The sequence below is a fragment of the Pieris rapae genome, chromosome 17 (assembly GCF_905147795.1).
Source record: "Pieris rapae chromosome 17, ilPieRapa1.1, whole genome shotgun sequence".
NCBI lineage: Eukaryota > Metazoa > Arthropoda > Insecta > Lepidoptera > Pieridae > Pieris > Pieris rapae.
This window is the reverse complement of record NC_059525.1, coordinates 2,532,372-2,557,643: the sequence shown is the minus strand read 5'-3', so window position 1 is coordinate 2,557,643 and position 25,272 is coordinate 2,532,372. Positions and strand designations below refer to the sequence as shown.

Genomic DNA, 25,272 nt, shown 5'->3' with positions numbered 1-25,272 from the left:
GAAAGTTGTATTGTCGTATAAGGTTTGAAAATTCTTCACGTCCACGCTTTCACTACATAGCATTTTTATACCATATAGGATTACGTTGCAGTAACATTAATTGATTAGTAACGAACAATATAAATTTTATATTTATTCGAATTTTGTATGTACAAACAATTGTTGGATTTTAACTACTTGGGCTAATTTAAGATTGAATTTGGCGCCTGGTAGAAAATACCGTGACCCCAATACTGGTGCTGTTCTTGCTTAATGAATACATATCGCAATACAGCGTGGAAATGACAGCGTTAAAGGCACCAAATGTTTTTTTTTAATTTTTGCTTATATATAGTTTAATAATCTAAGTGCACCACACAACTAATGTTATCATTTTCCAATTGACATAAGGCGGTAAGATTTAATCGTAAATTTGTAGCTACTACTTATAAATAATATATTTTATTAATATTTAAGTAAGATTATTATAAAGATTACTTACATTTAAATGTAGGAAAGTCGCTTGACAAATACCTGTAGAAAAATATATATAGGAATTTATGCATCATCTTGGGTATAACCAAACGATTTTCTAATAGGTATAGAGGCGATCATGACCCTATAAAAAGACGACTTCGCAAGTTAACTCTTGATATGATGAGGCGATACGGCTGTACCATCCTTTTCTCGGAGAATTTCAGGCCTTTTTGACCTTTACTTCATTGTAGGTAAAATTAGAAGTCCGATTTAGTGACCAAGCATACCAGTTAATAAACATAAATGATTTTAAATATTAATACAGACACTTTAACATATTTTAAGGTTAGCTAAATGATAACTTAAGACATAAGATTTGAGTAGGGGCTGAATGATAGCCGATCCGGTATTACATGGATCTCCCAACTTTTTACTGAGTTGCGAGACTATTTTTTACAAGTAATATTTCTGATGGAGTTTACCCGTTCTACCCGGTTATGCATCCGACATTCATTTTGGATATGGTTCGTTACACGGTAAGAGGAATCTGGATGCTATACTGGATGCATAATGCAAAAGAGTGAGAAGCAGTAGGCAACAATTACTGGCTCTGCAACGGTACGCGCTAAATTGCTGGAAGATGCACCAATTACACGTGCATTGTATACACTTACACTTAATAATGTTGTGTTAAAGACTGATATATTCAGTTTAACACTCAACGAAGTGACAAGAATTGCATTGTCCATTATAAGTTATACAAATGTTTAAAATGTGGTTAAGTTAATTCTTGTATTTTTTATGGGGCAAACGGGAAGGAGGAACCTGATGTTAAGTGGTACCGCCGCCTATGGACACTTTCAATGCGCAAGTGTGTTGTCGGCCTTTTAAGAATTTGCTATCATATTATTATAATTATAAACGTTGTTTTTACAAGCACTAGTTTTTATTCCTTTATTTCATTTGCACACTTTAAATAGAGACGTACAGAATTAACAAAGGAGCACAAAGTTCATAAATTATTTTGCACAAAGCTTACCTTTGCGTGGGTACGAACTGTTGTCAGTAGTATTTCCAACAAATGTTCAGGATTTCCACTTTGATAGGGCATTTGGTATTTTAGCGCTCGCCATTCTGCTGTTTCAGCAAATATGATGTGTTTTTTATGAATTGAATTGAATCGAAATAATTTTTTAAATCGTTTTTAAGTAAAATCTGTGTCTGACACACAGGAAACTGATGTTTTACCCAATATGCTTATAGATTCTAACGTTAACTATTAATATAGTTATATTTATTAATTATAAAATCTTTTGTTACAGATAAGGGCATTAAGATCAAGAAACCAGACCTGACAAATATCGTAAGTTTTGAAGATAATTGCTAAGATATTTAGCTTTTTACTATAATATAATACAATTGACATAATTAAATAATAAAGTGTGTAACTGGTGGTTTTATCGCTTTGGAGCTATCTCTTCCAGACAACAACTGTTAGAAAAAATATAAGTGAAGCGTAAGAAGTGCAAAAATACATAAGACGCATAGTTATATCATACATAATTAATATAAAAAACCAAAGCAATTAAAAAATAAGTAAACATTGAATATGACAATAATAAAATAGAGACGCAAGAAAATGAGAAAACTGAATGAATCACGATGATATTATTACCGGATCTTAAAAACTTTCTTAAACAAAATAAATAGTTGCACGCTAATGAGTTTTCACGAGATATTACGTCATTCATATAACTTTTATTATTATTATTATTATAACATACATCAATAGGCAATTTCAATTATTATTTGGGCATGTTCATATTTTAAGAAGGCTTAAACTGGATGTAATCATTTCCTCTTCTTTTAAGTTCTCTAGTTTGCTTCCACGTGAAACTTGTTAATTCTGAGTTTGTATATCGTTACATAAAGGCATACTCCGTATTGATTACTAACGGGATTAAGAAAATTCGCTTCATTATTTATTACTAGTCGGAATAGTCCTATTAGGTATAATCATTATGGCTAATTATTTTACATAAATGAATATTTGATGATATAGATTTTAGACATTTGACAGATCTTCCATAAACATGGTAGAATTATGTAACCTGATGAAACTCAACAATAGTGTAAAAATAATTTTATTTTTACAGCAGTGCATTATAAAAATAAAATTATTTTTAAGAAGTTCACTATGTTGGTGCCATTTTCTCCAAGTACCCGATTGTATGATAAGACCATGAAACAGCTACTTAAGCTTAAGTACAAACATTAAAACTACGCTGCTAGCTAAAGTTTTTAAGAATGCTTTTGCTTGAAATTTCTTTCTAGTGCTAAGAAAGTCGATAGTAGATACATCAATCTACAAGATAGATAAGATGAGAGATAGATATCTAAGTGGTTTTGTCTATGATATGCGTTTTGGAAGCAGTTAAATAGAGTCGCACTACAATCTTTAAGGTCTTGATCAGATTTCTTTATCTGTTTCGGGATATTCTTTTTTCAAATAAGTAAGAAAGTAATCAGCCAGTGCGAACACGCCCCGGACGTTTTGGGTCTTAGGCATGCCGATTTCTTTAGGATGTTTCCTAAGGTAAGCGAGTGTTAAAATGATAGTAGCATGGTGAACGCACCAGGTCAACTTCTTTTCATTCATACATATTATACGTACATAGTTTGTTTCAAAAAAAAAAATTTTAGCATTCTCCAAAACTCTTGCACACCTTGACGTAATTGCCCTGCGTTCGATGCCTGACTAAACAATCATTGTTCTAAGTTTGCAAATGTAGATTTGACAGACTTGGAACTAAAAAAAAATAATGAAACAAATGCACCACTGCGAGAATTTATAAATCTCTCCAACGTTGGCCATAGACGGACCTAATGTTGCAGCAGAGATCGACTGCTCTATAGATTTGCAGTTTCCATATTAAATTAATATCCGCAATACACGGACCTCTCGAGCAGTTCCTGAACGGTTGGGGCAGTCGCTCTGCGGTCGACTGCTTAGAGCTGCCCGACCCACCAGACAAGCGGTTGCTGCCGACTGCGTGCCATTCCCTCCCTTTTCCTGAGTACCCATCTCTTTCTCTCGGCGGGCAACCTAGACTAACTAATTCATCAAATGAATCCACAGACATTCTAAAGTAGTTGAAAAACTTTTAAGTGTCTTGTCTCAACTGGGGATACAAAGTATGAAATATTCCATACTGTACTTTCACTTTTGTAATTAAAACCCGAGTTAAAACCTCAGCTAATAATTATTATTAAATGATATACAAAAAACGGAGAGAAGCTGTAAACAAAATTTTCATGAAAAATTCCCAATGAACTGGCATCCGGCGCGGCGGTCGGCAAGCAACACACAATAATCCTTTATCCGCAAAGCCTGAATTTTTTACTCGACCATTCTTCGACAAAGTAAAACACTTACATTATTAAAGAATACATTCCATATAAGTAGAGATATCGTTACATAGTACGATATGCCCCAGCTGCGTATATCTAAATAAAAGATTAACTCTAAACGTACTGAAATTGGATTTTTGAAGTTATATAAATAGTGTGATTTTTGTACGGTAAAGATAAAGTAATTTAAATTTTATGTTATTTTACTTAAAAATAACTATTTTTGTTAAAAAATCTTACAATTAGTTACATAAATTACGAAAATCCGCCACATATAAATAGGCATGCAAATGTCATCATCTAAATGTGATCCTGAAACTATGAACAAGTTCAGGCTTGAGCTCCGTAACCGCTTCGCCGGACTTCACAGTGACGATGACTCAATAGACGAAGAGTGGAAACGCATCAAAGTGGCCTACACAGAGACCAGCTCTTTCGTATTAGGTCACACTAAACACTCGCGCGAGGAATGGATTTCACAAACCACTTGGCAGCTGATAAACGACCGTAGGGAACTCCACCTAAGACTGCTAGGAACCAACGACGAGCTACTACAAGCCGACCTCAGGCAGCAGTATCGACAGATTCGTAAGAAAATCTATCGCAGCTCGCGAAATGACAGAAGGTTGTGGGTTGACGGTATTGCTGACCAAGCGCAAATTGCAGCAAACACCGGCAACATGAGAGACCTATATAAGGCAACTAAAATTTTGGCAGGAAAGAGAAGTCAGCGTAAGAAGCCTCTAAAATCAAAAGGCGGTCAGCTCATTGTAACATCAGAAGGGCAACTGCGACGCTGGCGTGAGCACTTTCAGGAAACGTTTCGTCCCACAGAATTGCCCACTCCTGGTGTCCCGCAAGACACATCTCCACCACCCAGGCTACTTCACATCGATATCGAAACACCCACACGTGATGAAGTAGCGAGAGCGGTCATGGGGCTTAAGACTGGTAAAGCACCAGGTCTTGACTTGATAGCGGCAGAAATGCTAAAAGCGGACTTGGCTACCACCGTCGACGCGCTGACACCTTTGATTGGCAAAATCTGGACAAGCGAGAAGCTTCCGGAAGACTGGAATAGGGGCCTACTTATAACTGTGCCCAAAAAAGGTGATCTTAGCCACTGTAGCAATTGGAGAGGTATCACTTTGCTCTCAGTCCCTTCCAAGGTTTTTTGCAGAATTATCTTGGACAGGCTGTCTGGAGCCATCGAGCCCCTCCTCCGCATTGAACAAGCTGGCTTCCGGCCTAATCGCTCATGTACTGACCAAATTAATACTCTTCGTATCATCCTCGAACAGGCATCAGAATGGCAGAGGGGGATTTATCTTACCTTTGTTGACTTTGAAAAAGCTTTCGATACGCTGAGTTGGAACAGCATATGGTCGCGACTCTCTGTCATTGGTGTCCCGCCAAAGATAATCAACTTAGTAAAGGCCAGCTATCAGAACTATTCTTGTAGAGTGACTCACAATGGCCTCGTCTCAGACGATATTCAAGTACACGCGGGCGTCCGACAAGGCTGCTTACTCTCGCCACTACTTTTCCTGGTTGTTCTCGACGGGATTATGCATCGCACACATCAGAGCAAGCGCCGCGGCATAGAGTGGGGATTAACCAACATATTGGAAGATCTGGATTATGCCGATGACCTATGTCTGCTAAGTCACACGCACCGTGACATGCAATCCAAGTTAGACGACCTGGAACGCGAGGCGGGACTGGCGGGACTCAAAATCAACACCCGGAAAACTAAAGAAATGCGTGTTGGAGTTGATAACCGCACCCCATTGCGGATGGGAGGGGAGAGCGTGGAGATTGTTAAAAACTTTGTTTACCTCGGAAGCGTCGTGTCTGAAAATGGAGGTACAGAGGAGGATATCGCCTCACGCATTGCCAAGGCCCGAGCAACCTTTGCACAACTTCGGCCTGTATGGCAGTCACGGATGCTGACGCGTCGAATCAAGTTTAAAATATTCGGATCCAACGTCAAGTCTGTGCTGCTTTATGGATGTGAAACGTGGAAGGTCACCAAAGACATCTCGCACCGACTCCAAGTCTTCGTCAACCGCTGTCTTCGCCATATTCTGGGTATCTACTGGCCTGAAAAAATCTCCAACGAGCAACTTTGGGAGCGCTGCCGAGAAACCCCGATCAGTCAGCAGATCAAGAGGCGCAAGTGGAATTGGATAGGCCATACACTTCGAAGGGATCCCAGTCATATTCCCAAACAGGCGCTTGATTGGAACCCGCAAGGAAAGCGAAGGCGTGGCCGTCCCAAACAAACCTGGCGCCGTACAATAGCGGACGAGGTAAAGAGAGCTGGTAGGACTTGGAGCGAGGTGAAGCACGAGGCGCAAGACCGAACGGGATGGAGGCTCGCTGTGGACGCCCTCTGCCCCACCTAGGGGTTATAGGACATAAAGAAGAAATGTCATCTTATATTTTATTTATGTATTTATTTATTTATTTATTTACATAAATACATTTATTATCCTTTCATGACATGTATGTACTTCTGTTCATGTTTATATTTTCTATCTTTGTTTATTCATTAGTTTTATTCATTATGACACACTTATAAATTATGTAAGGGATGCCGTAAACAAGTAATAATTATGAATAACAAGACTAGTTATTAAATCTTACATTTAGAAAAATGACAGCGCAGAGTTAGTTAGCAGTTAGCGCACACCAATATTTTTAATAATTCTTATCTAAAAAATACAACGATTTAATCGTTAGGCTTCTTTTTCTTGTATTTAATAACATCTGAAGTGATGTTCCCCGCGTTAATTTCAAAAAGCAATGGCACTAAAACCTCCTTAAGTCCGGGCCTCAGATTTCGCAATCTGTTTCATGATCATTTTTAATACTATTTTAGACTTAGAATTATTAAGTACAAAATATCGTCAACATTACGTATAATCGTAAAAAACCTCAGCAATATAAAGTTACACTTATTTATACCGTTTGCAAAATCTTGAGTTTCCTTTTGAAACCTAAATGATCTAAAAGTTCGTATTACATTTCTTGCTTAAATTGACAAACTTGACAAACTTTAATTTCAAACCAAAGTGTCTCCGTACAACTGTCTTCGTTTCAGTTTAGCAAAATAATAATTTTAATTAAAATGTTACGATATTATTTTCTTACCTTATATATGTATTTTTCTTAAATCCTGCCACCTGTCCGACTGGCTTGGATCATTGGCGTTCCGTAAAGAAGTCTGTCTCTCTGCCACTTCATTTAGAAGAGTGTTCAGAGGAGTTGTTCTGATTTAAACCTACTGCAAAAATTGAGTTTTAGCAGTAGGTATAATGTGTCATCATCGGACGTAGAGCCAAAATACGAAATTCTACCCGTATCACTTCAACCTCTGTCTTCGTATAATTGAGCGTTTTTTAACGCCGATTAAGCTTAAGTTTGCACTATGTAGAACCAGCTGCCCATTAAAGTATTTCTGAAACAATTCGACTTAGGGTCCGTCAAGAAATAGCGTACCAATTCTCAAAAGGACAGCAACGCACTCGCGAGCTCCAGAGGGCTACGGCAGCGGTATCACTTACCATCAGGAGAGCCTCCTGCCAGTTTGTCCCTAGTTCTATATAAAAAAAAAACACATGACATATGTATCTTATGATGCCTCCCTAATGACTAAATGTCAGCTGTCATTCTCCGTTAATTTTCCTTTTTTATAAACTAATTGGAACCTTGGAATGGCGCGGACTAATAAACCAACGTTGAATATCCATATTGTAAGTCTATTTAGTAGTAAAAAGGTCAGAAATATTTTTGTAGTATCTGTTCGTGATATTAAAAGGATGGAGCGAAGAACAAATTTTTTAGTTAACAGAGTAATGCGACTGATTTAATTTTACGAAATCCGGTCTTTAGCTGTAGTTTAATAATGTAGACCCTTTGCAGAGACTTTTAAAAGCAAACGGAATCAGAAAGAATTCTTTAGGAAGTTCATTCGTGAGAGCTTTTGCAAATAGTTAAGCTACTTAGATGTTCTTAACGAAACTGCTGATTTACCTTTTGCTTACTCAGTTTGAGAGGACTATAGTAAATGCATTTAGTTTGAAATGAAAGATTTATATGGATATTTTATTTATTATTTTACAGTAAATCTGTGATTACTCTTTCTTCAGTACAAATAGTCCCTCTGTCACTTGTATGGTACCGGGCTCCTACAGCGCTGAGCCTTCTTCAAGATCTACATCACGCTTGTATATAGAATGTAAGTTGGAAATTCAGAGTTCAATTCCCAAGTACTTGTAGTGTAATTTTAATACTCGAGTCGCGTCTGACACGAAGAAACAGATAAGGCGTCTGCAATAGGCATATAGAGAAACGCGATACAATTAAATTGCTTGGGTTAATTAATATAAATTAATTCTTAATAGTTATGTGTATATAAAGGATGTATTTATATGGTGTAATAAATTGATTCAACGTGCTGGTGAGAAAAACTATACCTAAATCATGTTTTCACCAATTTTTTTTTACAAACAATATATTTTTTAGGTACGTTTCTAATAAAATTTTGATACGTATTTTTTATAATGTAATTAAGGACCTTATTACATGCTAATTATAAACTTACGAGACGCATAAAGATACCTTATCAGAAGATAAATGCATGCCCTATAAACCATTGAACACAAAACAGATAAACAGGTGATAGATATTACTCCAATATTTTCCGTAAAACTTTCATGATATTATTTTCATTACAAACGTTGAAAAGATTCCTCAGAGCAATCCGTTATGGATGGCATGCATTCACAAAGGCGAGTAATTACTAGACAGCGCAGCTTCATTTACTGTACTAGGGCTCTGATCGACATTGTATTAATATTCTACATTGATCTATATTCATCATTATTCCCAAAGCGTCCAAAAGATAATTAGAATTATTACAGACGAGACTTATAATCCCATAAAATGTTATTTATTATTCTTATATTTTAGTCACTGATTTGTTTTCATTGAATGTCATTAGCTACTCATTGTATTTATTTCCAAAAAACTCACTCAGTCACTTTCGGGTGATCTCTTCTCCGACAACCAATGTAAGGAAAAAAAATGTGAGCGCAAGAAGTTCAATACTACATATGATATCTAATAACTTATACATAAAGAATGGAAATAAATAAACCAATTAAAATGGACAGTGAAAAGGACTATAACTAGTAGGACATATCCTCTATTTATTTCAGTAAATATAAAAAATGTGTTTATTCATTATAAGTACATATGCATTACAAAGTGTAAGATTTGGGGACCTTTTTACGTAAAAAATACCTGTATCAGGGTTCCCACCTCCTATATAACAAACTTAATTATACATTCCTTAAAATATATTTATATGTAATTTAAGTTACGTACTAAAGCTAGTGATACGATGGGGATGTAAAATATATAACGGTAATATATATAATAAAAAATAGGATAAAGGATATAAAAATGACAAAACATGATATATATCTTAATATATATATTTCTTGTGTGCGTGTGTATGTATGTGACTGAACTCCTCCTAAACGACTTGACCAATTTTGATGAAATTTTTTGTGTGTGTTCGTGGAGATTCGAGAATGGTTTAGATTCACAATTTTGTCCGCTGGACAATGTTTTTTTTTAATTAATTAGTAGTTGTTGATTTTGGAATGTTTTACATTGGATCCGACAGACGGCGCTACCATCGCATTGTCAAATTTTAAATAATATTCGAATTTTAATTTTAGTCTGTCCCGACAGTTAGCGCTGCGATCAAATTAAAAAAAAGTTTTGTATCATTGTGTTATTGTAGACCATGTGCTGGATCGTTAGATATTGTCATAACATTTGAATAATAATTTTCATCAAAATGGTCCAGAATGTATTAGCTTATTAAAAAAAGTTTGAAATTTTCAAATTAAAGACGTATAGACAAGACAACGTCTGTCGGATCCGCTAGTCTTAATATATATATTTCTTGTGTGCGTGTGTATGTGACTGAACTCCTCCTAAACGACTGGACCAATTTTGATGAAATTTTTTGTGTGTGTTTGTGGAGATTCGAGAATGGTTTAGATTCACAATTTTGTCCGCTGGACAATGGTTTTTTTAATTAATTAGTAGTTGTTGATTTTGGAATGTTTTACATTGGATCCGATAGACGGCGCTACCATCGCACTGTCAAATTTTAAATAATATTCGAATTTTAATTTTAGTCTGTCCCGACAGTTAGCGCTGCGATCAAATTAAAAAAAAGTTTTGTTATCATTGTGTTATTGTAGACCAGGTGCTGGATCGTTAGATATTGTCATAACATTTGAATAATAATTTTCATCAAAATGGTCCAGAATGTTTTAGCTTATTAAAAAAAGTTTGAAATTTTCAAATTAAAGACGTATAGACAGGACAACGTCTGTCGGATCCGCTAGTATATATATATATTTTTAATTGGTTACGAACGACCGAAAATAAAGTCATGCCTACACAAACTGTATGACTTCGAACCTCTTAAAACGAAGCACTTATTCATCCGTTTTTCTTTGTGCGTTTTTATTTAGAATTATACATATAAAGCCTGAGATTCGAATTGGTTTATTGTGAACGAAATAACCTTTAACTAATGAATACAGCTATTCGTTTCGATTACATTAAAATAAGCACTAATTATCTAAAAGTTCTTAAAATTTAATACCAGACCATACATGTACTTTAACCAATAGGTACTAGTCATTATCTGTATATCCCACTTCTCTTAGATAAGTGAAAAGATGACGGCTCAATATCCGGGAAATAGTCTAGACATTTTCAATGTTATTATACGTTTCAAGAGCAATAGGTTTCTAAGAAAGTACCTAAAAGAGAACTTTAACATCGGTTAATATCTTTGTTTGATATTTGTTTTTAACTCTTTGCACATAACGGAAAATTGCAAAGCCAATGAAAATCTTAATACTGACAATAGTTCAGGGTTGTAGCCCTAAATGGGCCTCAGATGGTGTCATTAGAACATATTTAATTTACAAATAGTACAGACAAGAAGGTGATATTTCCGTCTGACACACGTCATCGATGTTTTATGACACATGCCGGTCTCCTCAAGATGTTTACCTTCACTATAGGATCAAGCGCTAATTGCATACAAAGAGTGCAATGTTGTGGCCTTCAAACTTCATAGTCAGGCAATAACGGGGCAGTACCACTGTCTCTCGTCAGAGAGGTTATGTGATCTCATCGCTTCGAAATTCTTAAAGGAACGGATCTATCCAACCTCTGGCTGCGCGTGGCAAAGATTTGCAAGACTTCTGGCAATGTCAACGTCCATTTTTCGGATCCGATTGCTCGGCATATAGCACATTGGGTGCCGAATACTCGGATCTGAGAGCCAGTGATGGCTAATAAATAATGGCGAATAAAGTCATGCCTACACAAACTGTATGACTTCGAACCTCTTAAAACGAAGCACTTATTCATCCGTTTTTCTTTGTGCATTTTTATTTAGAATTATACATATAAAGCCTGAGATTCGAATTGGTTTATTGTGAACGAAATAACCTTTAACTAATGAATACAGCTATTCGTTTCGATTACATTAAAATAAGCACTAATTATCTAAAAGTTCTTAAAATTTAATACCAGACCATACATGTACTTTAACCAATAGGTACTAGTCATTATCTGTATATCCCACTTCTCTTAGATAAGTGAAAAGATGACGGCTCAATATCCTATATTATAGGAATATAGGAAAATATCTAGACATTTTCAATGTTATTATACGTTTCAAGAGCAATAGGTTTCTAAGAAAGTACCTAAAAGAGAACTTTAACATCGGTTAATATCTTTGTTTGATATTTGTTTTTAACTCTTTGCACATAACGGAAAATTGCAAAGCCAATGAAAATCTTAATACTGACAATAGTTCAGGGTTGTAGCCCTAAATGGGCCTCAGATTGTGTCAGAATATATTCATTTTATAGACAAGAAGGTTATCTTTCCGTCTGACACACGTCATCGATGTTTTATGACACATGCCGGTTTCCTCCTAATGTTTACCTTTACTGTAGGATCAAGCGCTAATTGCATACAAAGAGTGCAATGTTGTTGCCTTCAAGCTTCATAGGCAGGCAATAACGGGGCAGTACCACTCTCTCGAGAGGATATGTGATCTATTCGAAATTCTTAAAGGAACGGACCTATCCAACGATTTGCAAGACTTCTGGCAATGTAAATGTCCATTTTTTGGATCCGATTGCTCTGCATATAGCACATTGGGTGCCGAATACTCGGATCTGAGAGCCAGTGATGGCAATGGTTTAAAAAAATAAACAGACCGAGTCCGAGTGGGTGGTACTACTACTACGCTACTACGACACCGCACCACTCGGATCCGAGAAAAGCGCAGTAAATGAACTAATCAAGAAAGACATTCTATTTCAATGAAACACAAATAGTTTTATCACAAAATAAAATCCTCTTTGGCGCAGACAGCTTATCACTGTTGAGAATCTTCCCGAAGATATTATAGTGCACAAACAATGGGCGGACACAGGTGCAGTCTCTATTACATAACTCTTAAAGCCAGTCGGATGTAAGGTATAGGAATCAAAACAAGATCATGCACTGAATAGGTTGTCTTATGTGAGAAACGCTTTAACACATAATAAGCATAGCTAAGTATAATTTACGTAATTTTACGGAGTACATCCTTTCTTAATGCCAGTGAATCTTTGATCTTAATAACAATCAATTTTTAAAGCAATTTTATAATGAATACACATATTTTGTGGAAATTAATAGTTAAAAACGTAACGTCAAAATAGTTTATTTATAAAATCGCAATGTGTGCTTTTTCAGTCGCGCTCTTCATTTCTGAATGTCGTGTTAGTGGCGGCAAGCATCTGCGCCTAAGTGATAGTGATAGTGAAGTAAGACCTGGTCTTTAGTTGATCTGTCTAGCGATATCGAATAAGTGTTCATCAATTTTCTAGACCTCGTGACATTTATGTTCAAAAGACTCAGGATCAAAGGTAACAAAGTGTCGAAAAACTTAGTATATCGTATATCGAACATGTATATTTTTTAATACATAGAACTCCTACATGGATTCTACTTAGGTAGGATATGCTTGTCAGGCACGTGATTAGGTAGTTCTTTGGCCGAAGATAGAAAGTCAGGGGAGTGTCAAATCTCTCCTTTACTAAAAAGGGGGCGTTTGGTCTCCCGCCGGACCCTTGCAGCAACTACTCCGGAAATATCGAACACATTGTTGTACAGTACATCGAAATTAATAATAAAAAATTTAACGTCAAAATGGTTAATTTTACATCGCATCGCGTTTATAGTCTATGTATTTAAATCTTCACTAATGCGTTGCAATTACAACTTTGGCACCATTCATTTGCTTCAGTGACCTCTTATTAGTTATTAGCTTAAATAAGATTGACGCTATGCATTAATAACCCTTTATGTAAAACAATTAACCTTTAACAAATCCCGTCGTCCTGAAGCATTTAGAACTAGAAGTGTTTGTGTAAATTCACCCGAGCGAAGATAGAGTGTGTAAACACGTTGCACTTTATTGCATGTTCCCAATACTTGGTCTCGCCTTTGCGGGTGCAATTCCGACTCAAGTACATGGTCACTTGAATGAATAACTTCAGGGCAAAGTCTACAACGTATATTCTATGTGAATAACTTTGATTAGCCGTAGCGAATTTCAATATCTACATCGCAGTGTTAGCCTGCAACTTAACTATTCAACTGTTGAGTAATGCTTTCGACTTTTGACCGTACATTATTGTACATTATAACACGTGCTTTGAAACTTTTATAAGTCATTAATAGTATATGTCAGAAAAAAAGACGAATGAAGCTGACGTAGAAATGTATTCGCTTTATGCCCCGTTGGGGTCCGATTTCCCAATCAATATAAATAATAATCGATAATTAAGAGTTGTAATGTAGTTGCAATGTCTAAGTAAATGTATATTGTATTATTTTTTTCTACATATTTAATTCACATTATTACATTTTGCAAGACACAATTTGTCGGAAAAAATTTATTCCACCAGAAACTTTTAAGGTGCATTTCATTTTTCCTTGTATTTCCGTCTTTTCGAGACAATTATTAAACCTCAGTCGATGAAAAGTTTGATTTCCAAAGAAATCTAATATTAGTAACATATTAACGTTGCATTTTGACGTGACACAATACTGACGTGTGCATTTTTATAGTAAGTAGGTTTTTTTATATTTAACTTTTCAGCCATGTTTTAAAATCAGCACATTTATATAAAATGTAGATAAGAAAAACGTCGAAGTGTTTCCTAAGGTGAGGCCAACGCCCCTTTCGCCCCTCGACTTTGATACGAATATTTATGAAAATTATTTGGAATTTAAATTTTTCAGTTTTTTTTATTATTTCTTACTTTTTTATTATATGTTTTGGAAATTCACTTACTGTGTTTCGTTAACAATTTCCTTGTAATTTCAAAGTGAACAATTCAATTTATTATAATTAACAATTAGGTATGTTATATTCTAGGGGCATAAGAATTACTAGTCTATGTGGAATCTGCAGGTATCATTTTTCTAAAATAAGAATAGAGTAGTTTAACGACTAATGTATGAACATAGTAATACTATTTACTATAATATGTAAACGAAATTTCTTTGGGATACGAAAAACAATGCACGTCGGTAACAATTTAAAATAAATAAGAAATGTACTAAAACATATTTATTTTAACGTAATAAAGTCATAATATATCCGTTAAAGAACTAAATTTTTCACAGTCGCTGAAATAGAAGACCTGAGAATACAATAATATAATTTTTATTTTCTGTAAAAGTACAAATGCAATCTTTAATTACTGTAATGTTAAACAACTACTCATGTGTTTGAAATTACCAGGCATATGGCTTATATCAAGCCGGGAATTCGACTGTAATAATTATTTCCGGATTCACGATGAACATTTTAATGCTTGCTACTTTGTTTATTCTCTCATTATATCTATTTTAGTATTTTTTGTTAAGTTATACTTAAATTACTAGTTAGGCTAGGCTTTTTAAAGTATATACCTATCTTCTATATGTGGATGGATAAGTATATTTATGAATAAAGAGTAATGTTGGCCTAGTGGCTTCAGAATGCGATTGTCATCCCTAAGGTCGTAGGGTCGATTCCAATGGACATTTTTTTCTATTTCATTTAACATTCGCTCAAACTCAAATAGTCGACGGCGTGGCACAGGAAGCTGATCATCATGTCACATGTCGATGAGAGTGACACAGGATCATGAAACGATATAGATATACGCCTGTATATAACCTACCAACAAGGTTTTAGCGCCACTGATTCATTTTACTTTAATGACTTAATAATAGGCAGGGTTACGTATCTGTTACCAATTCGACTTAGGGTCCTTCACGAAAAGAGCATGACAATTCTTAATAAAGCATGCAACGCACTCGCGCGCCCTCTGGCATTGAGAGAGTGTCCATATTACCACATAACATAAGGAAGCCTCCTGCCATGTATAGTCTGTTATTATTTAGCTTCTTAATCGTACAAAAAAAAAACAAATGACTTTATCCATCCAACGTTGAAAGACAACAGCTATGCGTGAACAGTCCTTCAAGAAAATAGCGTATCTACCAATTCATAAAAGGCAACGCACTCGCGAGCCCTCTAGCATTGAGAGTGTCCATGGGCGGCGGGTTGGTATCACTTAACATTAGGTGAGTCTCCTGCCTGTTTGCCCCCTGTTTATAAAAAAAAACATAGGCTTTACGTGTTAAATGATATTTGGATTATTAAAGTGGTTTTTTATATAGAAAGCGGGGAGCGGGAGGCTCATGAGATGCATGCACCGCCGTACATATACACTCAATGCTAGAGGGATCTCAAGTGTGTTGCGGCCTTTTAAAATCAAAATAAGTATTCGTGGCCAAAATAGCAACGCCCGTATCCCTTGAAGAAATGTGTAACCGTCGGTAATATTGCATAGGCACAATAAGTAGGTACATACAAACATAATTTCACAAAAGACAATTCCAGTCGCCCAAGCAAAAAGCGGAAATGTTACTTATAAACCGGTCACTAGCAGATGTCAGAAACATAACGACACTTGAACTCTCGGAATATAGATGGCGCTGAGGGCTGAGCCGTGCCCATTCATAATACGGAAGGCATTACTCATATTTACGTCTTGCCGATATGCCACCAAATCTTTGGAGTCGTTAGCAAAATTCATAAGCTGCCAATAAATCATTCCAGTTTGGCGATATAAGCCTTCCGGCGTGGTTACGTGTTTCATAGACTTAATAACTTCAAAAAAAGGAGGTTGAATTGAGTAATATTTGAGTATGATCGTATATTTTTTATTTGGTAAATATTTGTGAGTTAATTTGTCTTGAATTTAAAAAAAAAGTAAGAAAAATATTCACAATAATAGGATATTTAGCTGAAATAAAGTGACACGTGAGGTACCGCTAGTCTGAGTACAAAAAGAACAACAAATATATTTAAAAATCAGTACCATAATTGCAAATAAAATATATACAAATTCTCTTTGACATACGTGAAGGATTATGGGTCGTTTATCAAAGAAACGATAGTAATTAGCACAAATATAACTTTTATTTGGTAAGAAGATGAATGACAGCAAGAACACATAGTTACAACCAACTCTTCATATATAGTGTTGCCACCTAGTTAAATTTTCAAAAACTATTTTACTTAAATTGCTCAATACTCCCACTAAAATTTAAACTAGGTACAAATATAAAAAAAATAAACTCCTACTGAAATTAGAGTTGTGAAAAGAAAAACAAAATGTGATCTCTTAAATAGATAAAAGCTTGAGTTGGTAACGCTTTAGTTAACATATCTGCTAATTGACTGTTACTAGGAATATAATTTAGTTTAATTACACCCAACTCAACCTTTTCCCTTATAAAATTAAATTTCACATCTATGTGTTTGGTTTTCTTATGATAAACAGGATTGCTAATTAACTTAATTGCACTCTGATTATCAACATACAATGGAACAGATGTAATATTTTCACCTAAATCTAATAATAATTGCTGTAACCATAATATCTCTTTTGCAGCTTCACAAGCAGCTACAAATTCTGCTTCAGTTGTGGAGAGAGCAGTAGTCTTCTGTTTCTGGCTACACCATGTTATAGGTCCCCCATTCATATTAAAAATATAACCTGTAGTAGACTTACGCGTATCTACATCACCTGCAAAATCTGAATCCGAATAGCCAGTGAGATCACTACTTTCTCCATAACATATAAATCTTTAGTATTTATTAGGTATCTAATAACACGTTTAATGGCATTTACATGTTGTTGACTTGGATCGTTTACATATCTACTCAAAACATTTACAGCAAAAGAAATGTCAGGCCTTGAAACAGAGCTCAAAAATAACAAGGACCCTATAGCTTCTCTGTATGGAAAATTAATAATATTTTCATCCATTTTCTTTGAAATAACAACATTTACATCTGCAGGGGTACTGGCAGGATTTGAATCACTCATACAAAACTTCTCTATTAATTTTTCAATGTAATCTCTTTGATAAATACAGATACAATTATTTACTCTCTCTATTTCCATTCCCACAAAATATTTCAATTTTAATTCTTTTATTTTAAATGTTTGTTTCAAATATTCTATAACTCTTTTAATCATTGAGGAACTGGAAGAGACTACAAGTGCATCATCAACATAAATTATTATGAATACTTTCACCCCATTGAAAATACCTACATAAACACAACTGTCAGCCTGAGATTGCACAAAACCATATTTTATTAAAAACTCAGTGAATCTTCTATTCCAACAACGAGACGCCTGTTTAAGTCCATACAGTGATTTATTAAGTTTTAGGATACAATCATTTTTAAATGAAATTCCTTCTGGTACTTCTATAAAAATATTCTCTTCCAAATACCCGTTCAAAAAGGCAGTCTTTACATCAAACTGTTGAATTTCTAAATTATATTTAGCTGCAATAGAAAGGATAATTCTTATAGAGTCATATCTCGTTGTTGGAGAGAATATTTCTTGATAGTCAATATCTTTTATTTGATTAAATCCGCGTGCACATAAACGAGCTTTAAACCGTTTTACCTGATCATTTTCATCCTTTTTTATAGCAAAAACCCACTTTGTAGTAAGCGTACGTTGACCAGACCTCTCTACTGGAGTCCAAGTATTATCCTCTTCATGTGCAAGCAATTCTTCATCAATGGCTTTCAACCAGTCGTTTCTTTGTGGACTTTTCATTGCTTCAGCATACGTTTGTGGCAGTGACAGTTCAATTAGGTTTGCTTCAAAACGTCTATTAATCCTTGGTCTCATATTTATATTGCTTTGAATTAAATCATCATCTAATTCTTGAGAAGGTTCATATGTAGGGTCATTACTATTACAACTCAACATGGTATCTTCATTCTCTGATGATGAAGTTTCCACAAGAGTATCCTCTACATTTGTTTCTTGCATTTGATTTTGTTGTCCTAATGTCTTCACTTCATCGTCAATGTATATTTGTGTAATATTCTTCCTTATCTCTGGAACATTATGTTCTTCAAAAATTACATTTCTTGATATTTTAACCTTTTTGGTTTCTGGATTGAACATCCTGTAATTGTTATTATCATACCCAATTAGTATCATTTTCTCACTCTTTTTGTCAAGTTTAGTTCTTAGCTGATTAGGAATATGGACATATCCAATACTTCCAAACACCTTCACATGGCCTATATGAGGTTTGATGCCGTTCCATAATTCAAATGGTGTTTTCTTAGGAGTTTGGCTGGAGGAAGTCCGGTTTAATAAATATACTGCACAATTCACAGCCTCAGCCCATAATTCCAGTGACACATCCCTCGCGTACAACATTGAACGTGCACTCTCCACAATGGTACGGTTCTCTCTTTCAGCACGCCCATTTTGTTCTGGTGTATATGGCGCAGTACACTCATGAATTATACCTTCTTTGCTGAGATAGTCATTGAAGATTTTATTTACATACTCTCTTCCATTATCAGTATGCAATATTCTGACACTATGCATGTACTTATTTTTGATCATAGCATTGTATTTCATGAATATGTCCATCACATCACTTTTATGTTTGACAAAATATACATGCCTGTAACTTGTAGCAGCATCCTTAAATAATATAAAGTATCTCATACCTTGGATAGATGTATGACTCATAGGTCCACAGACATCACTATATACAAGGTCACCTGGCTGTAGTTCTCCTCGTATAGATTTGTGAAATGGAAATCTGCACTGCTTTCCATATGCACATGCTTCACAAACAAAATCAGTTTTATCACTGTTATTCAGTTTCAAGCCTTCTACCACATTATCAGCACTCATACTCTTGATTTGTTTTAGGTTAACATGTCCCAGTCTTTCATGCCACATTTTAATGTTATTTTGATCACTTTGAACTAAGTTACATGTATCTGAGACCACAGCTTTAATTTTCAATTCGTATAAATTATTTTCTGTTATTGTTGCACACATTACCAAGTCATTTCCTTTGTAAATGAATGCACCAGAGTCTTTCTTGATAATGATATATGATTTACGCATTATCACACCTTCTGAGAACAGATTTCGTCGCAAATTCGGAACATACAATACATCATGTAGTTCACTGTTCTCCCACTGTCCATTGACACATCTCTTTATTAACACCTTGCCAATGCCAGCCACTTCCACTGATTGTTTGTTTCCTAATGTCAATGATTTCTGGTTACATTCCAATAGTTCTACAAAGAACTCCTTTCTATAGGTCATATGTGCAGAGGCACCACTGTCTAAAATCCACACATTGTCTTCAGCTTCATGGAATTTGGTTTCTACATTAAACGCTAACAAGTCTGCACCTTCCTGTTGAGGTTTTCTATACTTGGATTTCTTTGGAGCACGACATTCTCGAGAAAAATGTCCTCGTTTCCCACAATTATAACATTCAAATCTGTGTTTACTGTTTTTATTTTGATTTGAATTACTAGCATTTCTATTTAGCTCACTTTGTTTTGGGCTATTTTTACATCCTTTCTTAGCCACAAGAAGAGCGGTTTCTTGTTCTTCTTCACACTGTAAACTAGCTTCTTCATCTAACAAACGAGCAGTGAGATTGACAAGAGTCTGTTGCTCTGGATCCAAAGACATCCACGCTTGACGGAGTGATCTATACTTATGAGGCAGTGTTCCAAGTATTTTTGTTATCACAGCCATTTCACTAACACTTTCGCCACTTTCTTTTAACTGCTTGGCCAATGATTCCACTTTAGAAATGTGTTGAGCTACACTGTCATTTGTAGACATTTTATACTGGTAAAACTTTTCATGGATCAACATTTTACATAATTCACTCTTCTGTTCGTATATTGATTCAAGTTTTGTCATTATTTCCTTAGCAGTTTCACAATTTTCTATTAAAGTTATTTGTTTGAAGTCCATCGAAGATGTTATAATAAACATGGCCATGCCATCATTCTTTGTCCATTCAACATTATTTCCAGCCGGTTTAGGCACTGAAAAATCAATCCCTTTTGCTTTTAGGGCACACTTTATCTGGAATTTCCATTGCCTAAAGTTATTTCCATCAAATTTTTCTAAGTTTATTGACCGCATTGAATCCATTTTGAGGTTATTTTGTCAATTTCTTCACAATACGATTGTAACTTTTTCTTTGCTATTTTTCTTAAAACTTTCAATTGCAGAATCTACTGGGCCCATAACCTGAAGGATTATGGGTCGTTTATCAAAGAAACGATAGTAATTAGCACAAATATAACTTTTATTTGGTAAGAAGATGAATGACAGCAAGAACACATAGTTACAACCAACTCTTCATATATAGTGTTGCCACCTAGTTAAATTTTCAAAAACTATTTTACTTAAATTGCTCAATAATACGCATATTTAATACACCCTTGTACGCCTACGGGCGTGCCATGTAAAATTACAACCATTCTGAAACATGTTTCGGCCTTTTGCGACTGGCCTAAGGGCCTTAAAAGCCTTTACAAAAATATAAAATATCATTATCGTTGTCCTGATATATTTATATTATAGATTAAAATTTAGATCTAAATATACACATCATTCTCCTCCTACCCACCTTTATACTCCACGAAAGAAATGTGCAAAATTTTGCATTTTATATAAGTACTAAACTATATCTAGCCAATGATAATAATAAATATAACTAAATCTTAATATTATGTTAACATAATAAATTTATTATTTATATTCATTTTGTATTTCCAATTCCACAAAATACACGGTAATAGGCTCTCGCGCTCTCGGAAAACTATTCTCTTCAATATGTATTTCTAAAGAATCTATGGAAATTAAATATTTCTTGGAAGCTTTGATATCGTACTTAAGATTATTCAACAAACCTAACAGATAAAATAAAACTTATCCAACGAAAAAAAAAACTAAATTGACCTTGATACTTGGGTCTTAATGAATAAATAGCATAGATACCATAAAGTCATTCAATTCAAAAAAACTTATTCTAATTTTACATTTACTGCCAGTTCTCAAATCAAGGGCGTAAAATGCAAGAGAAGAACTAGCAATAAACTCTCTCATTCATTACAAGTTGTAATTTACAACGCACGCACAAACTCTTACCAAGCATCTATCATAAAAATCTTAAAACGCTATACAATGTTGTTTATTTAAGACAATTCGTTTCGACTTTAATACCAGGCTTTCTCAGCTTAGGAACCAGTCTCTTTAACATAAATGAAAATAACCATATTACTAATTCAGTACCTGGATGACCAACTTTTTTTTATCAATTTTTAGGAAATTATATATATGAATATAATTATGGAATAAAGATCACATTTAAGTTTTTATTTGACTGACATCTTTAAACGAGCAATTCTATGTTTAAGTTGATAAAACACGAATAAAATGACATTTTCTAGAAATTATTCCTAGCTAAATCGATTTATCGCCCACGGAACACCCCTAACTTCATGAAATACTAAATTACATGAAAATGGTTGGAGCCGATTCCAAGATTCCAACTATATATATATACAAGAATTGCTAGTTTAAAGATATAAGATATATATACGTAAAAATATAAAAATATTAAATTAAATTTATCTTCTATTAAGAGCGTAGATCGTGTAAACTATGGCTTAACAACAAATGCGCTTGTTGCTAGCTCTAATCTACATTACACGTAAAACTTTGTTCCCAAGTAAAACAGCTGTATAATGCTCTAAAAGGCTTGTTTTTGATGGATGCTGTCTGAGCCTGATGTTATCTCATCCCAGGCATGGCATAGCGCCAACTTGGAAAATAACCGAAACTTCACCACAACTTCTGAAACACATTAACGTTACCCGCTGTATTATAGTTCATACCTGTATATTATGTATGTATATTTCTCACTTTTGAAGGTACATAACAAGAAATTAATATACGGCTTGATTCTCTCTCCTTGACATTGTTGTCTAAAAAGTGTACTATGAAGATTCTGAAGAGTTGTTTGAGTTGATCCCACCTGCGTCTCTCATCAGCAAATGAGATGAATCATCAGCAATGATGGCTGTAAGTTTTCCACGGCCCGCTTCACAGGGCATTTTCTTTTGCAAACTAGCGAACTGTGGAATCAACTCGTCTGTGGAATCAATCGTTGAGGGTCTTCCCTGGGAGATACTTGAGACTACCAAATGTTTAGATAAAGAGCATCCTTCCTCATAGGGTGGCAACTCACCCACTAAAATAGGTGTCCATGGGCAGCGAGGACTGCTTTTTAGGCTACGAGATTTTTGCACATAGAATAGGGAGGTAAACGAGCCTCCGTATTCTATGAAGAGGAAATTTACTATTGGAGCCGTGTATGAAATGTAGGAATGTGTTTAATGTAATAACAACCAATGTCTATTCAAACCTATGCTTTTGGAGTGATACATGGATATTTAAATTTAAACGGAAACACCAACCTATTGAATGTTCGTGTAGGAAACTATGTAAGATCTATTTGTTTGTGCTGACTGATATAATATCGATATTTGAATAATTCAAATGCGATACGTAATGTTACGTAGTTTGTTTTAATTATTTATTTAAACGTTAATGAAGCCATTCAATTTCGTATGTTTTTTAAATAACCAAACATATAATGTTGTGCAGTTATAAGTTTGTTAAATAGTCCATTTATTCATAAAGTTTTCTGTACGTTTTAACCTATGCATAAGACGAAGGCGACGATTCTGAGTACATATAAAACCGTTAAAATTAAATTACACAAATACATATTATTAAAACTGTTGATTTTACGACTTTACAACACGCAAGACACCCTTAGAAGATAGTAATTTATCTTATGACCCAAATATGTCATTATTAAATATGCAAATAATTTTATGAAACAGTCCAAGACACTTGGCTCATCTAGGTTCGATTCTCGGCGTAACGATAATTGTTCCGAGTTAGTTGGCGGGAGACCTTATTGGCCGTTAAATTAGAAACTAAAAAGTTACAGAAAAGTGCACCTTAGAAAGCGAAATAATAGATTGTTTGTTAACTAAGTAATCTGATCAATACGTAAACTTTATTAAACAAGCGTACTGAGTTAGAAAAGCTTGCAAAGGAGCTTCCGTTGAGTTTTATTCAAAGTTTTAAGTGAGCTTCGTAACTTCGAACTGAGAATAAAAAATTGAGTTAGGCCCGAAGCCTCAGGGGCAAAAGATAGTACGGAGTAGGTATTGGTTAAAGATGGTCTACGTTGAATTTTAAATTTCTTGATTTCAAGTTGAGTCACTACTGAATTAAACAGTCCTTTGGGAAACTTTTTTATGTTCTCGAATGAAGTTAAATAAATCTCTTGGGTTATTTTTATAAGTTTTTATACTACTTTACCACATCATACATATATCTAGGGTATGTAACTCTTTTATGTGAAATAAATGAAATATTTGTAATGTAAATAAATGTTACAAGAAAAATTATACAATATATTAAAATAAAAATATAAAAAAAAAATTTTGCTAAGCAGAAAATAAAATGTAGTATTAAAACATTGCTCAGTCAAATAACAAGGTCCTTTGAAATGGGTAAAAGGTATTTATAAGAATACGTTCTCATTGTATAGGGACAATTTAAGGTTTCTCAGTACAATAGACAAGTTGACGAAAATTCTATTCATAAATGTAATTCCAGTAATTGATTGTCCTTATTCTGGTTGTCGTATGTTCCTTTCTTTCTCATTTATAAAATATAACAAGTCCACAAATGTTTTTAACGATTTGTAAATTTCAGAACGTTTATAAATAATACCGCTGATAGTTTTTTTCGTAAATCTGAATTATTCAATAATTATAAATCTCGAGAAATTTGTTTAGCATCAGAACATATTTTGTTGTTGTTTTTATAATAGGGAGGCAAACGAGCCTAAGAGAAACCAATAAAGGGGCAGTTATCACAGCCCATAGACAACAAATTTTAGTGGGTGCATTGCCGGCCTTTGAGTAAGGAGTATACTCTGACTATAAATAGTTAAAGATCGCATCTCTCAGAAAAGACCCCCACCGGGAGTAGAATAGTTATAAGTTAGCGCTACTATATGCATAACTCTGTATATATATATTTATATATATATATATATATATATATATATATATATATATACTAGCGGATCCGACAGACGATGTCCTGTCTATACGTCTTTAATTTGAAAATTTCAAACTTTTTTAATAAGCTAAAACATTCTGGACCATTTTGATGAAAATTATTATTCAAATGTTATGACAATATCTAACGATCCAGCACATGGTCTACAATAACACAATGATAACAAACTTTAAATATGTATTTTAGATACACCATTTATAGATAATACATTTAATTTATAAATATAAATAATACAAAAATCTTCGAATTAAATTTTTAATGTCAAGCCAAAACTAGCGTCTTTTCCACAAACAACCAAATTAAATGAAACATGAGTTATCACATAATAAAAAAATTATCTGATGAATCTAATCTAAATATTGCTATAACTCAAAAAAAAGAATCTTTAATTCATTAAAAACTATACAAGTTTAGTCTTCAGAAATCTGATACATCTAATTTGATTTATTCTGTAATAATTCTTGAAGGTCATCACAATAATACACGCACGTAGACGTTCCTTTAAATATTATACCAGGTGTATTCAGACTTTTCTTATAATAAGAAGTGTCCTTTTATCATCAAAGGTATAAAATATGAGCAAGTTATGGAAAGTCACTCTGAAATCACAGTATTCCAAAGTTACTAAAGTGGCGTACGCAAAGAGGTTTTTGATTTATTGCATATTATCTGAATATTGCTAAGT

At 34.3% G+C, this 25,272-nt stretch overlaps 1 protein-coding gene across 1 annotated transcript in view; it reads left to right on the top strand.

Moving 5' to 3' along the window:
- The window catches only part of LOC111001238 (CD151 antigen), a 160,760-nt gene that overhangs the window by 70,113 nt on the left and 65,375 nt on the right, over nucleotides 1-25,272 (top strand). The window contains exon 3 of the mRNA XM_045631995.1: nucleotides 1,779-1,819. The gene's annotated coding sequence lies outside the window, so the exon portion shown is untranslated. The remainder of the gene's footprint in view (nucleotides 1-1,778; nucleotides 1,820-25,272) is intronic.